General features: G+C 32.9%; 1 protein-coding gene across 1 annotated transcript in view; it reads right to left on the bottom strand.

Moving 5' to 3' along the window:
- NCOA2 (nuclear receptor coactivator 2) overlaps window positions 1-21612 on the bottom strand; it is a 302914-nt gene that overhangs the window by 189866 nt on the left and 91436 nt on the right. Inside the window, 1 exon segment of the mRNA XM_021002193.2 lies at window positions 522-578. The gene's annotated coding sequence lies outside the window, so the exon portion shown is untranslated.

Here is a 21612-nt window from a genome sequence, read left to right as displayed (position 1 = left end):
CAAGTATTCTGATTCAAAATCTAGTGCAATAAGCTATCTTTTTCCTTCCTTGTTTAGTTACTTAATTTTCTTTTCTTTCTTTTTTTTTTTTACAATTCTCAGTTCAGTGGTTTCTACAAAGGGAAAATGTGACATGCAAATATTTTTTAAAATAAATATTAGTATTAAATCATATAATAGTCAACAGCATACCATAGGCCCAAATATAAGTCCAACATACAATATGTAGTCTGCTCTAAAATTACATTAAATGCTATTTAGTATTTAAATTCACTATTTCAGCTTGCTCTCCACAAGCCTCAAAAATAAACAGTGAAAATTGTGTAGTAATCTTCTACCCTAAAATTAAGCAGTTACAAAAATACAGGAAAGGTAAGATTAACGCTCAACTGTTAAGTATAGCAGTTAGTACTTTCAAGTTTTGTTTTATTCAAAGGTAGCATTTTATGAAAAAAGTGTTAGGTATTTGACTTTATTCAAAATTGAATATTGCAACATATAGAGTATTTCCTTTATCTTACCTGATTCAGTGCACAGTGTGAAAGATACGTAAGTTTGAAGCAAGGTACAAGAGAAAGCTGTAAAACAAAGAAGAAAGTTCCTAAAAATCTTCAAAATCAGGTTAAATTCCTCTATAGACATGACTTTTTACTAAACATATACAAATCACCACACTTAACCCTCTTCTTCATACTGTTTTAATATTAAATTCGAGACTCTGAACCATTTCTATCTACATAAGCATACAAGAAACACAACAAAACTTGATGAATAATATTTCTAAACAAAAATTTTAAATCCAATGTTGATACTTATGGATAGACACTAATCTCACCCAAAATGACCAAATCTAATATGCTCATATATAACAAAATGTTACCTTAAATATAAAAATTATATCAACAGGTTAAAAGCAAAGAGAATGAAAAGATTGTTGAGAAAACATTTTAGCAATTTATGTAAGTATTTTACATTTATGAATGGCAGTCTGATTTTTAAAAAAGTAAAAACACTTTAATTTTGATTTTCCTGGGTACGAAAAAAAAGCCATATACAAAAATAATTATATACTTTTATATCTAAAATATATCAAAAAAGCAAAATATCCTCCTTTTATACCCATAAAGAAAAACAATACCTGATATTTACACAGTACTTTAAGGTTTTTAACGTATGTGATATGCATTATTTCTTCTGCTTTTCATAACAACCTGTGAAAGTAGATAACAGGAGATAGGGTTTTTCTGCGAATCTAACTCATAACTGGCCTTGAAGTGACCTAGTACTTTATTCTTGTAATGTTTACAAACTTAGCCTTAACTTAGCCATAACTTAGCCATAATTCCAAAGATATTCAGGGGTGAAATTTTTTGTCAGTTAAAAGATTTTTTTTTTATCTTTAGGCCACATGCTTTTCCTTATGTAGGAGAATCCAGTCCAACAATGTTGAGGACTCCTAATATTGAATGCTCTTAATATTAGCTATATTCCCCAGATTTATATGGGGTTCCTTTGAAAACTCTATTAATTCTTCCAGAACATCATTATGGTATTGTTTACTTTCTGAATGTCATAAGTAGGATCAAAAAAGTTATTTCACATTTAGTATCTCAGGGACTTATGTCCATCCACTTAGACAATGGAAGAATCTGATTAGTTAAGTAGAAGGGGGAAGAGCAGAAAAAGTTCTATTAATTTTTAAACAAGAACTATTAGTATTGAAATCAAAATATCAAGGTACTACTGAGTTGATTCATGAAAAAAAAACACCAAATTCTACTAGGCAAACACAATACACAGTAACTTTTAAAAAATGAATTCTAATCAATGCCACTGAAGTGTCCAATAATCATCTATGAAATTGGATTCACTTACTTTCACCATCATCAGGGAGCAAATTATGCATTATGACAGCCTAGAAAGCATATATTTGCAAAAGACAATTTTCTTGTTTAAGGACTACAACATGTGTAGCAATCAAACTATAACACTGGAAGCAGAAACAAGAGAATTAGTAGGAATGATAGGAACATGAGACTTCATCTTTTTATATTAAATGGAATTTTATTAAGAAGTATTTATGAATATATGCCAGAAGTCTCTATATACCCATGCTAATACATGGCTTATCCACAACACATAGACAAACTGGAGTGGAAAAAAAAGAAAACAAAATTGTACTGACTTCTATCCACTATAAATATATCCACTGCAACTGTTCTCTGGAGTTAGCAATGATCCCTTAAATGATCACACCTAATGGTTTTTTCTCATTGACCTATCTGCTGGAACTGTTGACAACCCTCTGGCTCTTAGGGACTCTCTCCATTCTGGGCTTTCATGAGACTTCCTAATTCTCCTCCTGACCCTTGTCAGACTACTCCTTCTTGATCTCATTTGTTGGTTCTTGATCCATACCTGTATCATGCTACCTAACTGCGGGTATAATTTTCTTCCACTGGCCTCAGGTAACTGTGGCATAGAAATAGAAGGCTTACGGAAAAAACAGACTTCTACTGAAAAGTGATGACTATCACAGTAGGTAGACAGGCTATACTGGGGTGGTACAGTAAAGTTTTGGGGCATGGAATCAAGGTCTGGACCAGGTCATACCCTCAAATTAGTACTAGAGAGCAAGCCTATATAACTATATTATAGAAGAAAGGATGCTAATGGAGATCAAGGAGTTTAGTGACCTCAAAGGAAGGCATGTAATTATATTAAATAAAAGCCATGCAAGTCAGATTGCAAAATACAGCTTTTTCTTACTGGGGTTACACATTTAGTACACAATAACTGGAACAGAACACTAGCTATCTAAACCGCATCTGAACTTTGACACAGTTATACCACTAATAGGCCTTTACCCCGAGAAGCCCAACGAAAGAGGAAAAATATTAACAGGGCACGACAATATTTCTAGCAATGCTTTTTTTAGTGACAGAGAACTGGAAACTAAAGGAGTATCAACTATATGGAGAAGAGGTAAACAAACTGTGACATATGAATGTAAAGGGGTGCCCAGGAGGTACAGTGAATAGAGTACTGGGTTTGAAGCCAGAAAGATCTGAGTTAAAATCTGGCCTCAGATACGTACTAGCTGTGTGACCTTGTACAACTCACTAGACTGCTATTTGCCTCAGTTCCTCATCTACAAAAAATAGGGGATACACTGGAGAAGGACATGGCAAACCATTCCAGTATCTTTGCCAAGAAAATCCCATGGACAAAAATTCATGAAGTCACATAAAGCTGGATACAAACAAATGACTCAACAACAACCAATGTAATGGAGTATTATTGTGATGTCAAAAAAATGTAAAAAAGGAACATTTTGAGAAACCTAGGAAAACATACACGAACTTATATAGAGTGAAATGAGAAGAATGAAAATAATTTCTAGAATAACCACAATATAAAGAAACACAATTTTGAAAGACTTAAGAACACTGGTCAAAGCAAATACCAACCATATTTCCAAAGTACCAAAAATAAAACATGACAGTTCATTTTTGATAGGTGATGGAATTAAGACGCAGAATGAGATACACATTTTTGGACTTGACTGATGTAAAAACTTGTTTTGCTTCATTAGGTGTATTTGTTATAAGGATCTTACTTTTCTTTTCAATAGTGGGTTAAACGGAAGATGAGAGAATTACAAGGTTCTTCCTCCTCAAAAAAAAAAATTCACACTATTTCATGTACAACCCTCTCCTTCTAGCCTAAAATGTATATGGAAACTAAATTTCCATAGCTAGAAGTCATACCTGAGGAAACCCATCTATTTGTTCTAAGAATGCTGCTAACTTTTGCAATTATAGTCCTTTTTACTATCCAGAAGTAGCTGCCTTTTGTAGTTCTGATTTTGATACAAAACCAGACTGAGACGGTGAACACTGCTAAGTTAACTGTATACTAGGGGTGATCTGCATTATTCAGACAGAACCTACAATTACACCAGACAGCAAAAGTCTGTTTTCTTGGTTTTTTAATAAAGATTTCTGTCTTATACTTTAAACAAGCTAATTAGTGGTTTATTTTAGAAGTAGTACTCCTATTACATTAATAATAACTGTTGAATGAAAATGTTTTCACAAGAATGTTAGACTTCGAAAAGTCTCAAAATACTATCATTGGGTCAATACTTTTTTTCAAATAACCTCTTAAGCTAAATGCACACCTAGGAACTGAAGTAACAATAGCAGGAAATTTGTGCATTATAAAAATTGTTTCTCTCAATCCATATTTTATCATTAAACAAATCAAGCAATCAACAAATAATAAACAATTACCACAACAGGCTTCTTTTGCTTTTTCCTCCATGTGAAGCTAAGGTCTAATATTTCAGACTTTGTCTAGAGTATTATGTTCAATTTGGGGTACATAATTTAAAAAAAATTCTGGTATGCTCAAAAGTCTCCAGAGGAAAGATCATCAGAGCAGAAAAATCCTTTAATCTGTTATATAAGGATTAGTTAAGAGGAACTAGGTATGTTGAGCTTGGATAAAAGAGAACTCAGACGGGATATGATATCTCTCTTTATTACCAGTAAGTGTGAATGGATTAGATTTGTTATATTTGGTCTCAGAGAGATTAATCAGGACCAATGGGTAGAAGTTGCAAAGAGACAAATTTAGTTTTACTATGAGGAAAAATTCACATCTTTACAGCAAGTCCTGGAGAAAAGAAATTAATAAAAGTCCAACTTAAAGGTTAAGGAACCAAAGGATAAATAATTTGCCTCCAAATAACACAGTCAATAAAGGACAGTTTGAACTAGAAGCTATATGTCTAATTGACTTCTGTTTTAGTACTTAGCTATCAGTTTTTTTAAAAGGATAGAACGCAGTAAAAAAAAATTCTGTAATTAGAAGAGAAATAAAAACCAATTTATAAGTTATTTGCTTTTCTATAATAATGTTTCAGTTTTCTTAGCAAAATCTATATATGTACATAGAGAAATATTTTCAGGCAACTCTGAGTATGAAATATCCCAATAGCCTGAAAATGCATCAAAATATTAATGAATAATTTTAAATGGTCATCTCCTAGGCATATAGGTGAAGGATGAGACAGATCACTAATTTATCACATAAATTTTATTTAAACTTTATTTATAGGTGTGAAGATAGGCAAAGAGAAGACACTCATGATAAGGAATCAGCATTTGATATCAAGACAACTAATAGTTTCAGCAAAATTTCAGACTGCAACAAAAAGCCCACAAAATGAACAGTATATTTTAGTATAATGACAAAATCTAAAAGGCAATAAGAGAAATGGAAACAGCACTCAAAATAACTACAAAATGCATAAAATCTGTGGATCAATCTACCAAAGCAAATGAAATACTGGTTAGGTTCAATTACAAAGCGCTCCTTAAAGAAATAAAGCCCTTAAATACCTGAAGGAAGATGGTCATGGCTGTACCATGCCAATCTAAGCAAAATGACAATATTACCAAAGTTAATTTAGAGTTTAATGCTATACCAAACAATCACATAGATAAAATAATAAGAAAATCCATTTTACATATAGAATATCAAGGGAAATAATGAAAAAGGTAGAAATGAAGGAAGAATAGTATTTTATACACAGTAGTTATCAAAACCATAAACTGAATTATTTGTAAAGCCTTGGCACATTGTAGGTGCTTTATAAAAATGCTTATTCCTTTCCCTTCACTGCCCCGCCCCCATTTGGTGTTGGTTAATAAAGAAGAGATCAATGGCAACAGATTTAGTAATCAAGGGACAATTATGATGTAACAGAGTCAATAACTCAACATTCAATAAAAACTGCTAGGAAAATTGGAAAGCATTCTGCAAGGTTTAGGCTCAGAACATATCTTATGCCAAATTCCACAATCAATTAAAAATGGAAACACGACCTGAATATTAAACATCATTTGATATAAAAATAAGAAGAGAAGCAGATCATATCAGACTTTTTAAAAAAATGTATTGATCACTTTTTTTTCTTTTCCTCATCTTTTTTTCCCTTAAAAATAATCTTTGCCATATGAAGATTCACTCTGAAAGGTTCATGGGGAGAGATAAAGGTGCAAATTTAAGTGATATAGAAACAAGATATATAAATAAAATATTTTTTAAAAATACTACCTAATTCATTTGTTAGAAACCGCTAAATAGCCCAATGGATAGACCACTGCACTTGGGAGGTAAGATGACTTGAGTTCCAATCTTTACATATTACTGTGTGACCCTGGGGCAAGCTATTTAACTTGTCTTAGCCTTAGTTTCCTCATCTTTAAAATGGAGGGGATAAAAGATGAGGACACTATGTTAATAGCTCCTATCTCACAGGACTGGGGTAAGAATCAAAAGAGATACAAACCGTAAAATGTAAAACAGATGTGAGCTATTGTTTCTGACTACCTCTTTCCTCCCTTCCTTACCCTGTAATACATCCCTTGATAATAGACACCAAAAAAAAGAAAGTGGGGTGAGGGAATAGTTATACAAAGGTAACTACACATCACCTGACTATAAAAAAATGAATGATATTGTTTTAAAAGGTTTCCCCTATGTATCAAAGCCAAGTACTCCAAAGTGGAACTAATTATCTATGAGGACATGGCAGATGTAGGTGTTTTATGAACAGATGATAAAAAGACACAAATACTTAACAGAGAGGTGATCGCTTTGTAAATTGAGGGAGGTTACTGGAATATATGTAACGAACTGTGTACGGGATGACATGAATTAATACCAACTGTTGCATGGAAGAGAGGGAAAATCTTAGGTAAATCATATAAGAGCTGCACCCCTGTAATTGTGTTAACACGGAAGTAACTATAAAGCACATTCTTGCCTCCCTGATTTTACATGACTCATTGATTTTAAGCAAAAGATGACAGTACTAACACATTTCTAAACCTTTCTGTAGACAGCTAAGAATCTTTTAGTTCAGGTTAAAAAAATACCCTTTTATGTTAGGTCAATGGTAAAATGTCCTTCATGGGAATAGAAAATTAAAACATTAAAGAAACTAAACTATATTTAAAAGTAGTAAAACTTAAACCTGATAAATAGAATAAAATTTGCCAAATTAATATGTTATGTCCATTTTTTTCTCTACCACCTCTCTGAAAGACTGAGTCTCTCTATTTCCCTGGAAGTCTAAGGGCTACTTACTACTATGTGAAAGATAATTGACATCCATGCTATTTCCTGGTCACAGTTTATTTAAGTTTAACTTTAAACATTTTGGTATATTTTAAAGGCAATTCTAAAAACCATCTACAAATGTTTCAAGATAGAAAAAGTCACTTGTTTGTACACAAACACATCTATTAGATTTTAAAAAGGAAAATTCAACAACAAAAATGTTCAAAATTTTATAATAAAATGTTATACTTCATCAGCTTATCTTTTGCTGGATTATTTATTACAAGGTTTGAAATACAGAAAGGAAAGACAATTGTCTCCTAGGATTAGAATTTACTTTGCTTGATCATGCCTATTTTTTTAAATAGGTTCTTTGTTTACCTATAGAAAAAGGGAACAGAAAGGGAAGGAGAGGAGGGGTGGGGCAAAAGGGAAAGTAAAGAGGCAGAGAAGAGTGACCAGGGTATTTTTACTTTCAAAACTGCAGGTAAGAGAACAAAAGAAAATCGGGGGCGGGGGGAACCCACAAATTGGGAAGCCTGGAAAACTACAAGGTATTAAAGCTGTATATAACAGATACACAATAGAAATACACAGTTTCACAGAAAATATTTTTTCCTTTTCTCTCTACTTACTGTAGAGAATCCAATCTCTCACCTATGCTTTTGAACAGGTTGGTTTCTACACTTAGAATTCACCCCTTTATCATCTCCACCTCTTAAAATTGTGAGCTCCTTTCAAGGCTTTGCTCCTGGACAACTAAGTATACTCCCTAGTTTGGCAGTGCTTCTCAAACTATAGTGTGTATAATTATCTCTTTACCTGTTTTAATTCCACATCCTAAGTAGAATTTTTTAAAAAAAAATCCTCCAGGAATTCAATTGACTGAGCAGGGGACTCAATGCTCTCAAATGAACAAGCAGTAACTTCTTTTCCAGTAAGTTATGCAAAGACAATTATCTGGCTGGTTTCAAAAGAATGTAAGCTCTTTGAGGGCAGAGATTATCACCCTAATACTATGCCTTATACTCATTCCTAATGAATTTTTACTGAACTTACTGAATTGAATTTCAGAGCCTGCATCACTATAATCAACATTCTTTTAGCTAATTGAATTCCTAAATGTTTGTTGCTCCCCAAAACTGAATCCAAATGTAGTTATAAATCATAATGGAGGGGATGTATAAGTGCATTTAAAACAGAATCATCTTTAAAAAAAAACAGGTTAATAGTCACTGTTCCACATTTTTAAATTTAAAATTTTAACTTTAGGTACATTTCATCACCTGGATACAGACTAAATTTTACTACAATCTGAATCATTCAAGCTATGATCAAAGCTGATAACCCATGAGTCTGAAATCTGACTGCTTCTTCTTTCAAAAGCAACAGACTGGTGTGAAGTTTAAATGAAGACTCCTGATAAGATGCATTGAGTTATCATATGAGAAATGGCTTATATTTAAGGTGATTCTATCTACATGCAGGGACACGTGCCTGGAATATACTAAAGTAGTAAGCAGTTATTATTCATTCCAAGTAGGAAAACTAAAGACTCCTATAATTTAAAGGTAAAAGAACTAGATAGAGAACTAGACATCATATGTTCTATAATCATAAGTAGTACTATTAATTTAAAGAGCATATACATACACACATATATATTTTATATATATATATATATTTAGCAATATTGTTCAAAGTTGCAGAGTACTTTGGGTGGGGTCAGGATAGACTCAGGTTCAGGTCACACCTTTGACATTTAACTGATCAAAAACTATTTGAAATTGCAAACTCCTCATCTACATAATGAAAGGAAAACTGCTGACACAACCAAACCAATATTGCTGTAAAACTGAAAAAGCAGTAGGTATCAACTACTATTATTATGAGCTATTAAAATATTTGTATGACACCATCAACAAGTTATAGATGACTTACAGATTACACATATGTAATTCTAAATACCTTCAAAGATAGAGAGAAAAAGAAACATCCACTAAATGGTCCTGAAAACTAAGCAAAGACATCTGAACTATCTTCAGCATTTGAAAAAAATGAGATACTTCTAAACTTTAAACTGTGGTTTCCATAAAACTCAGAAGTCTACCTAGCAGCTTCTCCAATATCCAAGCCAACTTACTTCACAAGGTTGTATGTTCTGTCAGACACTGACCTTGATAAAATCAAGAAAATTCACTAAGCATTTATTAAATAGCAACTATGTTACTCTGAACCAGGCACTCTGCTAAATACTGGGGATAAGAAAATAAAGGTAAAAAAGAGTCCTTGCTCTCTTGGTAAAATCACATTCTCTCTCTCCTCTCTGTCTCTGTCTCTGTCTTTCTCTCTCTTCTAGGCAACTGGGGTTAAGTGACTTGCCCAGGGTCACAGAGCTAGTAAGTGCTATGTGTCTGAGGCCGGATTTGAACTCAGGTCCTCCTGACTTCAGTGTCAGTGCTTTATCCACTGTGCCACCTAGTTGCCCCTATAATCACATTCTTATAATATGGCAGGCAACATGCCATCAACTATGTATGAACAAGACATAAGAAAGATTAGTACCAGAGGAAAGACACTAAATTTAAGGAGGGCTGGGAAAAGCTTCCTGGAGAAGGTAAGATTGTATTTAGGACTTGAAGGAAACCAGGAGGCAAAGGTAAGGAGGGAAGCATTCTAAGTATGGGGATAGGAAGTAAAAACACAAAGTAATCAAGAGACATCAAAAAGGAAAAGATCCTTTATGTACAACAGTATTCATAACAGCTCTCTTTGTGGTGGCAAAAAAAACCCCCTGCAAATTAAGAGAAATGTCCATTAATCGAGAAATGCTTGAATGAGTTGTGGTACATGAATGTGGTAAGAGTAGTACCATACAGCAAGAAACATGATTTCAAAACATTTGTAAGACGTGATTCAAAATCAGAAGAAGAATTTATACTCTAGCAAATATTACTAAAAGAGAACAATTTTGAGGACATAAAAGGAAGAATGAAGTGAACAGAATCAGAATAACATATGCAGTAACAACAATACTGCTTTGAAAGCTCTCTGAATAGTTTTACAGTAGATGTATTCTTCACCAAACAAGGGATAGAGGAAACCACAAAAGATAAAACATAACTTTCACTACATGAAACTGAAAAGCTCATACAAAGAATCTACTTAATCCTATAAATACTAAAAGCCATTCCCCAATAGATGAATGGTCAGAGGACTACGAACAATTTTCAAAAGAAGAATCACAAAGTATTAACAATCACATGAAAGAATGTTCCAAATTTCTTTTTTTTTTTTTTTTTTTTTAGGCAATGGGGTTAAGTGACTTGCCCAAGGTCACACAGATAGTAAGTGCTATGTGTCTGAGGCCGGATTTGAACTCAGGTCCTCCTGAATCCAGGGCCGGTGCTCTATCCACTGCGCCACCTAGCTGCCCCCCAAATTTCTAATAGAATTAGAAAACAAAACAATTCGGAAGTTTCACTGTAGACACTGTACATTTTTAAGGATAACCAAAAAAATGCCACAATCAATGCTGTAGAGGTTGTGTAGTCACATTGACAGATTGTTAGGAAAGCTATGAACTGGTGCAAGAATTTTGGAAAGTAATTTGGAACTATGCAGATAAGATGACTAAAATGCCCATATCCTTTGACCCAGAGATTCCATTGCAAGATTTATATCCCAAATAAACCAGTAGTAAGAAAGTACCCATATACACCAAAATATTTATGGCAGCATTTTTGATAGCAAAGAATTGGAAACAAAATACATGTCCATCAACTGGGGAATGGCTTATCAAATTGTAATAGATGAACGTAATGGATTATTGCTGGTCTGTTAAGGACTAAGGCATGGAAAGAGCTAAATGAACTGATGGAAAGTAAAGTGAAAGCCAAGAAACAACATACACAATGATAACAACAGAAAAACACACAAATTAATTGCAAAATTATAAAATCCAAGCATAACTGGAAAAAAGAAATATGAAACGACACTCCCAAATTACCCCTTCATGGGGGTGGGAGGTCCACAGTTGTTCCCCATTTCACATGTTTTCAATGTACTGATCTATGCTGTTTTTCTTTTTCTTCTTTTTTCTTTTGTGTTTTTATAAGAATACAATGACCATTCATTATTCCATAGGACCAATGAAAAAAGGTAAAAAAGATGTAATACAGAAGGATGAGACAGAAGGATGAGACATATTTTTTGTATACAGACATTGAGGAAATTTGTTTTGCATGACTATGCATATTTCTGAGAACACTCCATAAATGTTTGTAATGTAAAACAATAACAAGACTACATCAATAAAACTGAAGGAAAAAAAAATAAAAATGTATAGAGCTGTAAGATATAGTATCTGGTGCAGAAACAGTAGATTGCAGAGTATGTGGAGAGGATTAAGAATAATAATAATAAGACTGGAACAGTAGGAAGGGCACAGATTATGGAGGACTCAAAAAGCCAAACATAAGATTTTCTATTTCCTCTGGAAGATAATAAGAAGCCACTGAACATTACTGAATAGGAGGGGATGACATGGTCAAATTTGTGCTTTTGGAAGAACAATTTGACAAATCAGTGAAGGATGAAGTAGAGTTGGGAGAGACTTGAAACTCAGGGATAAAGCAGAAGGCTATTTCAGAAGTCTAGGTTTGAGGTGATGAAGGCCTTAATGGGGAGGAACGGGGAATACTGAAAGAAGTTGCCACGGTAGAACTGACAGGACTTTGCAACGAAATGGACATGAGAGGTAGGTCACTGAGTCAATAAATATTAAATGCCTACTACACTATGCTAAGTACTGGGGATAGAAAAACAAAAGATGGTCCCTGACTTCACAGGAGACAATAAGGAAACAATATGTACAAACAAGCTGTATATAGGATAAGCAGGAAATAATTAAAAGAGGAAAGGCCAAAGCATTAAGAGAAACTGTAAAAGAATCCCTGTAAAAGGTGGGATTTTAGCTGAGACTTAATTAAAAGAAGCCAAGAAGACAGTAGTTAGAGATGAGGAGGGAGAGCATTCCAGGTATTGGGGCCAGCCTGAGAAATGCCAAGGACTACAAGGTGGAGTGTCTTTTTTGTGGTACAACAAGAAGGCCAATTGTTACTGGATGGAAGAGTATGTGGAGAAGAGTGAGGTGCAATAAGACTGAAAAAGTAAGTGAGTGAGGAATCAAGGATAACATGTGGGTTACAATTCTGGGTGATTGGGAAAACCATTTTCCTCAATAGTTATAGGGAAGTTAAAAAGTGGACTTTCAAGGGAATGATAATGAGTTCGGTTTTGGACAGGTGGAATTAAAGATGTTTATGGGACATTCAGTTTAAGATGTCTAACAGAAAGTTGGAAGCGAGAGACTAGAAGTCAGTTAAGAGGTTGGGGTTGAATAAATATATTTGAGAATCAGCACAGAGATGATAACTGAATTCACAGAGCCAATGAAATGATCAACCACTTCTCACATTTAAAGTACTAAAAAGAATCAATTCCATTTCCCTAAGTGTTTAATATCAGATTAACATATTATATAATACAGTAAGTCTAATTGCGAATGCATATATTATCAGAATTTGACCATCTTCAAAAATTCTTTCAGTAATTAAAACTTTAGATATTATACCAAAAACATAACTTTCTTACTCTAGTATTTGAGGCCTTCCATGGTCTATTTCCAACATAACCATTATTATTTCACATTATTTCCTTTCACATAATTCTGTCTTACGGCTAAAATGAGTAACTAGCTGATTCCTAAACTGAAGCTAAGTATTCACGTAAGTAATCAATGCTATTCCTAGTTTGTAGTATTCTAGAATTCCTTCTTTAACTTCAACTATCCCTATATCCCTAATCCTAATCATTATCCAACATGAAGCTCAGTTACTTCAAACAATTTCCACATCTCGAGTTGACAGTTTTCTCTCCTTCCTCAACTCATATTTGAAAATCTGTGTATTTATCCTGCATACAGTACAATTTAAGCTTCCTAGAGCAGAAATGTGTTTCAGCAGCTTTTTCTTGGCATATCCACAGTGTAGGACAATGCCTAGCATACAATATGTATTTAATAAATTACTAGCAGAATCCATGCTCTTGTCAATAGAAGCTAGAGACCATACTACATCTACCTGACTATACGGGGGAAAAAAATTTGTAGAATAAAAAGATCAATCACAGGCAACATATATAAAAAAATACTACAACTGAGTAAATTGAGCAATGTAAGCAATGAACTCTGAAAGCATGTTTCTGTAAAGTCAAATATACGGGGGGGGGAATCTGGAATTTACAAATAATAAATATTTTTCTTTATCCTGCTCCCACTACCTATTTATTCATTTCCCACAGAGAAGGTTCACTCAGTTCAACTCCAGTATGTCTTAAAATATCTCGACTCCACAAGTATCAAATTAAAGTCCATAGGTTTAAATAATGAAGAACTAAATGGTTCAAGGCAGACATTGACAATTTAAAACAAGACCCCCAAAAGGCCAGAACTTGCTTTATTTAAGAATATTCTCCATGTTAAATTTGTCTCAAGCTATTTGTATACCAAGCAAGCTTAAATATTCATCCAATCATGCAAATAGTACATAGAATCACACAATAATATATTTAGAACTGGAAGGAACTAGAAATCATTTAGTCTAATTCCCTTATTGCACGTATGAAGAAAATAAGGCCCAAGGAAAGGTGAGATGAAGTCACACAAACAGAAATAGAAGAAATGTCTCTTCTTAATTTCATATAATAATAGTTAATAATTATAAAGTGCTTACTATGTGCCAGGCACATTACTCTAAGAGTTTTAAGTTACTATCTCATTTGATCTTCACAACAGTCCTGGGATGCATCTCTTATTATTATCCTCATTTTACAGATGAGGAAACGAAGGCAAACAGAGATTAAATGACTTGCCCAGGCTCAGCTAGCTAGTGTCTGAGGCTACATTTGAACTCAAGCCTTCCTGACTCCAGTGTGCGGAACTATATTTTTAAAGGGAAACACTGCAGATAAAAGGGAAAAGTCCTAATTGAAGGCCATATTGTTGATTTTTCAAACTTCATATGTTATTCAATTATGATGAGCTACTAAATACTATAGACATAAGAAAATAAATTGAATATTCCAACACTAGGCCTATTAGGTCCATTATGTAGTCTAACCAAAAATGGTCATATTACCCTTTGGACATAATTCTCAACTCAACTCAATTCTCAACATGGTGGGAATAAGTATACAAGTAGTATGTAAGAATGCTGCAAGGAGAATACAACTTTGCTATCCACGTATCTGCTGATGTCTTGAAAAGGCAATTTTTACCTCATTTAATATTGTGTTATGGTTTATAGAATAATGGAAACATACTAGACAGTCAGGAGAAACCTAGATTCAAAATTCTATTCATGACAATTAACTAGCTATGTAATAACCATGGGAAACCTTTCTAGGTCTTAAGATTCTTCATCATTTAAATGAAGGTAATATCTGTACTACCTCCTCAAAGGCTTATTTTTGAGTATCAAATGAGATAATACGTGTAAAATACCTCAAAAGCAAAACTTTATTGTGCTACATAAATTCAATTCTTAATAATACCTTAGAAATAACAGCAATGAAAGGAAAACTTTAAATTAGCAATCTCTTTGTAAGATTACATCCAAGTTAGTGTAGCACTGGTGTCAACACTACTAGATAAGCAGAAAAGGGAGGAGAGATCAATACTTCTGATGATCAACCAGTCTTACCTCCTTTTCCCCACTCTTTACTGAAAAGATACCTTTTGTTTCCCCCTTCTTTAAGTCTTGCTTGCCCAATCTCACAGTTACTGATTTCTTACAAGCATACATAACTTGGCTATAATGGGCTAAAATACCTCTTTTAAAGTCTTTACTCTCTTTCACTGCTATGTTTCTTTAAATGGATCGTAATTTTGCCTTCAAGTGCTCATCCACATTTTTAGTAAATTTCAGATAACTGACAAAAGCATACATGTTAAAAGAAGCCCCCAAAACAGAGTGTTACTGATACATAGTTCTTCTCCCACTTAAGCATACATACGAATATATATATATATATATATATATATATATATATATATATATATATATATATATATATATATATATATATATATGCCCTACAAGAATGACTGGGAAACAAATCTATATCTATTAATTTAATTAAAGGGGGGGAAAAAAGAACATTACCTGAGTTTGTCAGATGTTCAATTGCTTTGAATATTCAAACCTGCTAACATATCTAAGTTTAAAGTCCAACAACTTTTCAACTCAATCTATATAAAAATTAACTATTTCATTAACAATAAGAATGCCCAGCAAAGCTGCTTCATTTAAGTCAAGGTAGTTCAGTTAAATGATGTAGAATGTGTTACCAGAAGAGAAAGTATACAATTTGACAATGTAACAAAGCTAGTACTGGGCCAAAACACCTACATTAAAACAAACTAAAAGTTAGACAAATGTAAATAAATTTACCAAGATGATTTCTTATAGTAGTCCCTCAAAGAATATCAGAAAACATTTCAGTGCTAAAAGATCAAATAAACAGAAATTAGTACCATGTTAAGACACATAAAAGGCAGCATTACCTATCAAGTTCTTCCAACAATTCCTGTCCTTCTGTAGTAGCATTTTAATGAACCAACCATATAAGCATCCAGGAGGCTCAACCCACATTTCCTGATTTCTATGACAAAGATTGTCATTAACCTACCAAGATCATCAGGAATGTAGTACTAGTGTGGCCACACTTAAATAAACCTTTCATCTACTTCAAGCAAAACAAAAACACTGTAAAACTGGTATGGCAAGTTACACAACTTAAAGCTATTATCCATTAGTTTCAAATGAGCCTGCCTGACAAACAGCGTACCTTAGACATGAAAAAAAAATCTAATACAGTATATGGAATTTAATTTGAACTTGGAAAAAATATCTTCTCATCAATTCAAGAATTATTCAGAAGCATAGCTTACCATCAGGTTCTACATGCTTCATAATTTTAAAAAATTCTAAATTAATTTCTATAGATTGTATATGACTTGAAATTCAATGCAAAAAATGTGATAATCTTTTGAAAATCATAAAATTATTTAATGTGAAAACTGGTATAAATCAATCTATGAGCTTAAAGTTCCTGGTATCCAAGAATGTTTAGTGTTTGTTTTTTTAAGTTCTCTTCTGTAGATTTCACTTGTGAACTTTATTTCTCAAATATTCGAGACAATTCAAAATAACACCCTTTTATATGAAATGTTTTAACCTCTTAAATTAGATGTTATCAATGAATGACAGTACTTAATTCTAAACCAAACACTAGAATGTTTGCTACACTGAAGAACATTGTTAATGCCTGCGATTAAGGATTAAGCAACCAAGATGAACAAATAAACAGTAAGAGTCAGAAAAATTTCAGTTAAGAGAGGCTGACTGCATACATATAGGTCTTACTACTTACCTATCTATAAACAGAAATATATGATACATATAGCACCTTTTACTTAATGAAGTAATTGCATATACTATTTATTAACATGAGACTTGGATTAAATACAAAGTCAAGAATATAAGAAAAGATTTAATTGAATTGAAAAAAGGCCTTTAAAGCAGTCAAAATAGATAATGCAAAGTCATTAAATTAAATAAAGCTTATTGGCTCTACAATTAGGATAGCCCCTCAGGCCTTTCCACTCAAGGACTATTTACTTTTACTATAAACTCAAGTCTAATAAGTTATAGTAAGAGGCAAGCATCCTTAGTACAAGAAAAAATGACAGTCAGTAGAAGAAACAAGAAATTTACTAAAAAGCATATCAAAAGCATGGGAAGATTAATGTACTACAGGAGTAAAAAGTGGCTTGATGGGATCTTACAGAATAGTACAATAAAGAAATAGAACCAAGTAAGATGTGAAGCTAAATAAATGAGCTTCTAGCATGGCATCAGAAGTTAATACTGGAAGAGTTGTAGAAAGATGGGCACACTAATGTGTTGTTGGTGAAACTGTTAATTACTACTCCCATTTGGAAAAGCAATCTGGAATTATTCAAATGAAGTGCCTAAATGTCCATATCATTCCACTACTTGGCATACATACTCCAAGGTAGTTGTTGATAAAAATGAAGTCCCCACCATACAACAAAAAGTTTAGTGCAGCACTTTTTGTAGTAAGAACTAGAAACAAAGTAGAAAACTATTGATGGAGAATGGCTAAACCAACTGTTATATATGAATACAATGAAATGAATGAGCAGTAAGAAACTACAAATATGATTAATACAATGAAGCATGTAAAGATTTCCATGAACTGATGCCAAGTGAAGCAGACAAAGAAAACAATATACTTCAATGATGTAAATGGAAAGAAATACCACCAAGTAAAATAGAAAATGAATGTCAAAAAATTACAAAGAACAACCTTGGCCCCAAAGAAGAGACTTTTAAGAAGCAACATCTGTCTTTCTATTCTTTTTCAGAGGAGCCCCAATTGCCCTCCCACCTCCACAGGTTCAGAACATTGTATGTATTGCCAGATTTCCTCTCTCCATAATGATTAGTTTTGCTCCTCCCCCTCTCCCAACATACACCTATTACTTCCTCTTTCTTTTTCTTACAAGGAAATTTTTTTTTTGTTGTTAAATGGAATGACTGGGGCAGGGAGGAAAGGGAAGTTTAGGTAATGGAAAACCCAAAAGATATGAATAATGATTTATTTTAATAGATTATATTTCTCATCAATTTACTTTATATTAAACTTATTTTTGTGAATGCTTTTCCCAATCCAGGGGAAGAGATAAGGTCCAAGAAGGGAAGGTGGATTTCTTTTTTCTCTTGGAATTCTCACAGCCCCTTGCAAAGGTTAAAACTAAATAATTATCTGTTGAATTAAAATCAATCATCTCTAAGGTCTTTTCTATCCTTTATCATCTTATACCAAGTGATAATCAATTATCAATAATCTAAATTATGATCTATAGCAGAAGTGTATAATATTTTTTTCCATTTAAAAAATGTACAAACTAAAAATTTTCATCAATATCATCTAAAAGTGCTAAGCTTAAGGTATACTGAAAATTTACTTATGGAGAAATCTCTTTATTTTTCTAACATTAGCTAAATTACCATAATAAAAAATGAACAGGCCCTTTTCTTACATACAGTTTTCTCAAACTGCGGACAATGTGGCAAAGAAGAATGCTACTCAAATTGTGCTGCAACCTGACAGATTAGTTAACTGACAAAAACTTATTAGCTATTATGACCATCAGAAATTTAATTGCCTTAATTTCTTCATTTGTAAAATGAAGATAATAATGTTTACCCAAGCTATCACAGAGGATTGTTCTAACAAAAAATGCTTTGCAAACCTTAAATGCTACATATATGTCAGTTATCATTTAAAAATTCAATTACCTAATTCTCTGGCCAATAAAGTAGTCTTACAACTTAAAATATGAAAGCAACATGGCTTTTAAATGCTAAAAGTAAAAGAACCTTGTTTCCGTTTTGTAACTTAAATAATAAACATGCTATTTTTCAAAATAGTTCACTAAATATTCTTTCCCAGAATAATCCAAAATAAAATCAGTAACCAACTTAAACTTACTCTAATATGCCAATAGAATTTTAAATCAATAGGAAACACCAAAGAGATATAGCTATATATGTATATATATACACACACACACACACAATATAACCTAACTACAAAAAGCTATTTCAAGCTATGAATTTTTATTTATCCAGAACTGCAGTCTGAAAATTATGCAAAGCACAAAATTTTTAAAAATCTACAGGACCTTTCATTTTACAAATAATCCACAACTGTGCTTTAACTCAGCTACCACAATGTCTTATGTTCTATCACATTTTGATTTGCTGTAATCAGCTAAAATATATTTCCTCACTTTATTTCTATGGTTTTGTACTTCATACAGTGTGCATGTTTTCAGAACCCCACATTAAAACAGAACACTTAAGTCAAGATAATTTCAAGCAATGATTACAGTAAGTTTTATAACATCTATTGTAAAATACTGAATCTGAAAAAGCAGCCATCAAGTCTAAGATGAACAAAGCCATTAAGATGTTTAAAACCTGGCAAAGGCAGGAGAGGGTGTGAATTGCAATCTTCCTACAGACTGAATGAAACCACATTTTGAAACAATAGACGTGACTTGAATAGAGGGACAGAAAATTTTAGAACACAGAGTCCCACTAAGGTCAATAGGATTATTCCTACATCTGTACTGAATATATTTTATTAATGAGACAGGTTTTTTTAAAAAAGTATGAAAAATAGCTACTGTTTGAGTGGAAACTATTTTAAAGACAAGCTAATTCAAATATTTAACTGAAAACACAAGTATGTAGTAAACATTTAAATGGAATTATGATAAAGGTTGAGAGAAAAAGCTGACTCAACTGTTTGTCACTAGGACAGTACAAAATAAATACTCCAGATTTTTTTAATCTTGCAGGAATGAAGAAAACTGGCTGCAGTAATTTTTTTTTCCATTTAAGAAACAAAATGTGTTTAGGCAGGACATTAGTGCCAAGTTCAGGACACTGTGAATTAAAATATCTATGAAACTTTCATTTCTATGAAAATTCAAACTATTCTAAATGAAGAAAACATATGGATATACTTATTCTAGAAGATTACAATACCTTTATTTTTCAGTTTTATTTTTATGGTTTCAAGTGTTTCTGCCTCTGAAAAATTTATCCTAGCTCTTTATGTTCCTGAATAGAAAGTTAAAGTAAATATCAGAGTGAATTTTGCTAAAAATTTAAACCCACACATAATTTCTTTAAAATGCCATAAATTTTAGAGACTTCATGTGGCTTATACCATAGCCAAGTAGATTTAATTACTAGTTTCAGTGATACCAAGTACTATTTAACAATCCTTTGACAACTAAAATCTGTATGGTTTCATGTTTTGATTACTCATAACCTGCTTCATTTTTAAGGTTCAAACTTCACAAGTCCACAGTCCACAGAAATGCATACTTTACAAAAGTTGAGATATAACTGTTTGATCATACAGATACAGGACAGAGGAAAAATTCAATTCAATAATCTTCTTTTCCTTATGACTTTCTTACTTAAAAACCTTACATAAAAATCTCACATAACAATATAAAACCAAAAGTTAACATATTTCTAAGAGTGCATTTATTAGTAAAGATAACTTGTGATCGTACATGTTAATGGAGGGGTCACACAACTTAAAATCCAGGGAAACAATTCACATTAGCCCTTAATGGCCTTCTTTCCAACCACCTTGCCTTGTTCCCTCTAATTCTAATTTTCTGATACATAGAGGAGAGAGTAAATTCTTCTGAGAGTTTATTAAGAAGAATGAAAATATCTTCCTGCCCAATCCCTAGCACTAGAAATGAGTTTTATTTATTTATTCAAAATAAAATTTACCAAATGCCTACTATATGCAAATAGCAGACAATAAAAAGATGTATAAGAAATCCACAAACATGAGTCCAGCGGTGTATCTGTACCTGGATACTTTGGACACATTGCTTCCAATCCCATGTTATTGCCCCCCAAAGTCTGTTCACTGGCTTTTATTTGTTGGCTTGTTTTAATTAAGACATTCAGCACCAATAATTATAATTTTAAGTTGTGAAGGAGTTGACAGCAATATCCACCAAAGCCAAAGATTCCACCACTACACTGAGTCGGCAGCAGAGCCTGTCAAACTGATGGCAAATAATAGAAGAAGCACCTGTAGATGGAGAAAAGCAGTCTCCTCCCCTGACCCCCATCCCTCGTAACAGAGAGAAATGCTAACAATCCACATAGAAGACACTAATTCACAGAGTCCCACAGAAATCTACACCTAATGGGAATCTTATGAAAAATAAACAAAGAAACAAAAGGACTTCTGAGACCAGTGGGACCGGAAGTTGGGAGAGTGAACCAAGTATGGGCTATGTGGTTATTGCTTGGATTTTTAGTTAAGCATACAAATTGCTTAAGTACGTATAACGTTCACAAGTTATACTGCAATGAGAAACTTTTTTTAACCTTTTAAATTCCTCTTTTCACTGCTAACCTCTTTCTTTATACCTGCATTGCATCCAATTCCTTTAAAAAAAATCCCCAAAATGTGGCGAATAAATCCAATTTACTGAAATTATCTTGCCTATGAAATCTGTGGAAAATCTTATAGCCCTCAACATCAATTCCTAACAACAATTCATCCTTGACCTCTATGTACAATTGATTTCTCTTTCTACCTCTCCCAATTATCATCATCATTTCTCTTCTTCTTCCTCCTCCTCCTTTCTCTTTTTGCTGGATATTTCTAGTGAAAGTTTCTTAATTCTCAATTATCAAATTAAAAAATTAACTAAGAGGTTGTACCCCACTTCCAGTCCCTCTGACAGCCAACTTTGACTACTAAGAAGCTGTGCTT

The sequence above is a fragment of the Phascolarctos cinereus genome, unplaced genomic scaffold (assembly GCF_003287225.1).
Source record: "Phascolarctos cinereus isolate Bilbo 61053 unplaced genomic scaffold, phaCin_HiC Scaffold_4;HRSCAF=312, whole genome shotgun sequence".
NCBI classification, from domain to species: Eukaryota; Metazoa; Chordata; class Mammalia; order Diprotodontia; family Phascolarctidae; genus Phascolarctos; species Phascolarctos cinereus.
This window is presented reverse-complemented; position numbering and strand designations above follow the sequence as displayed.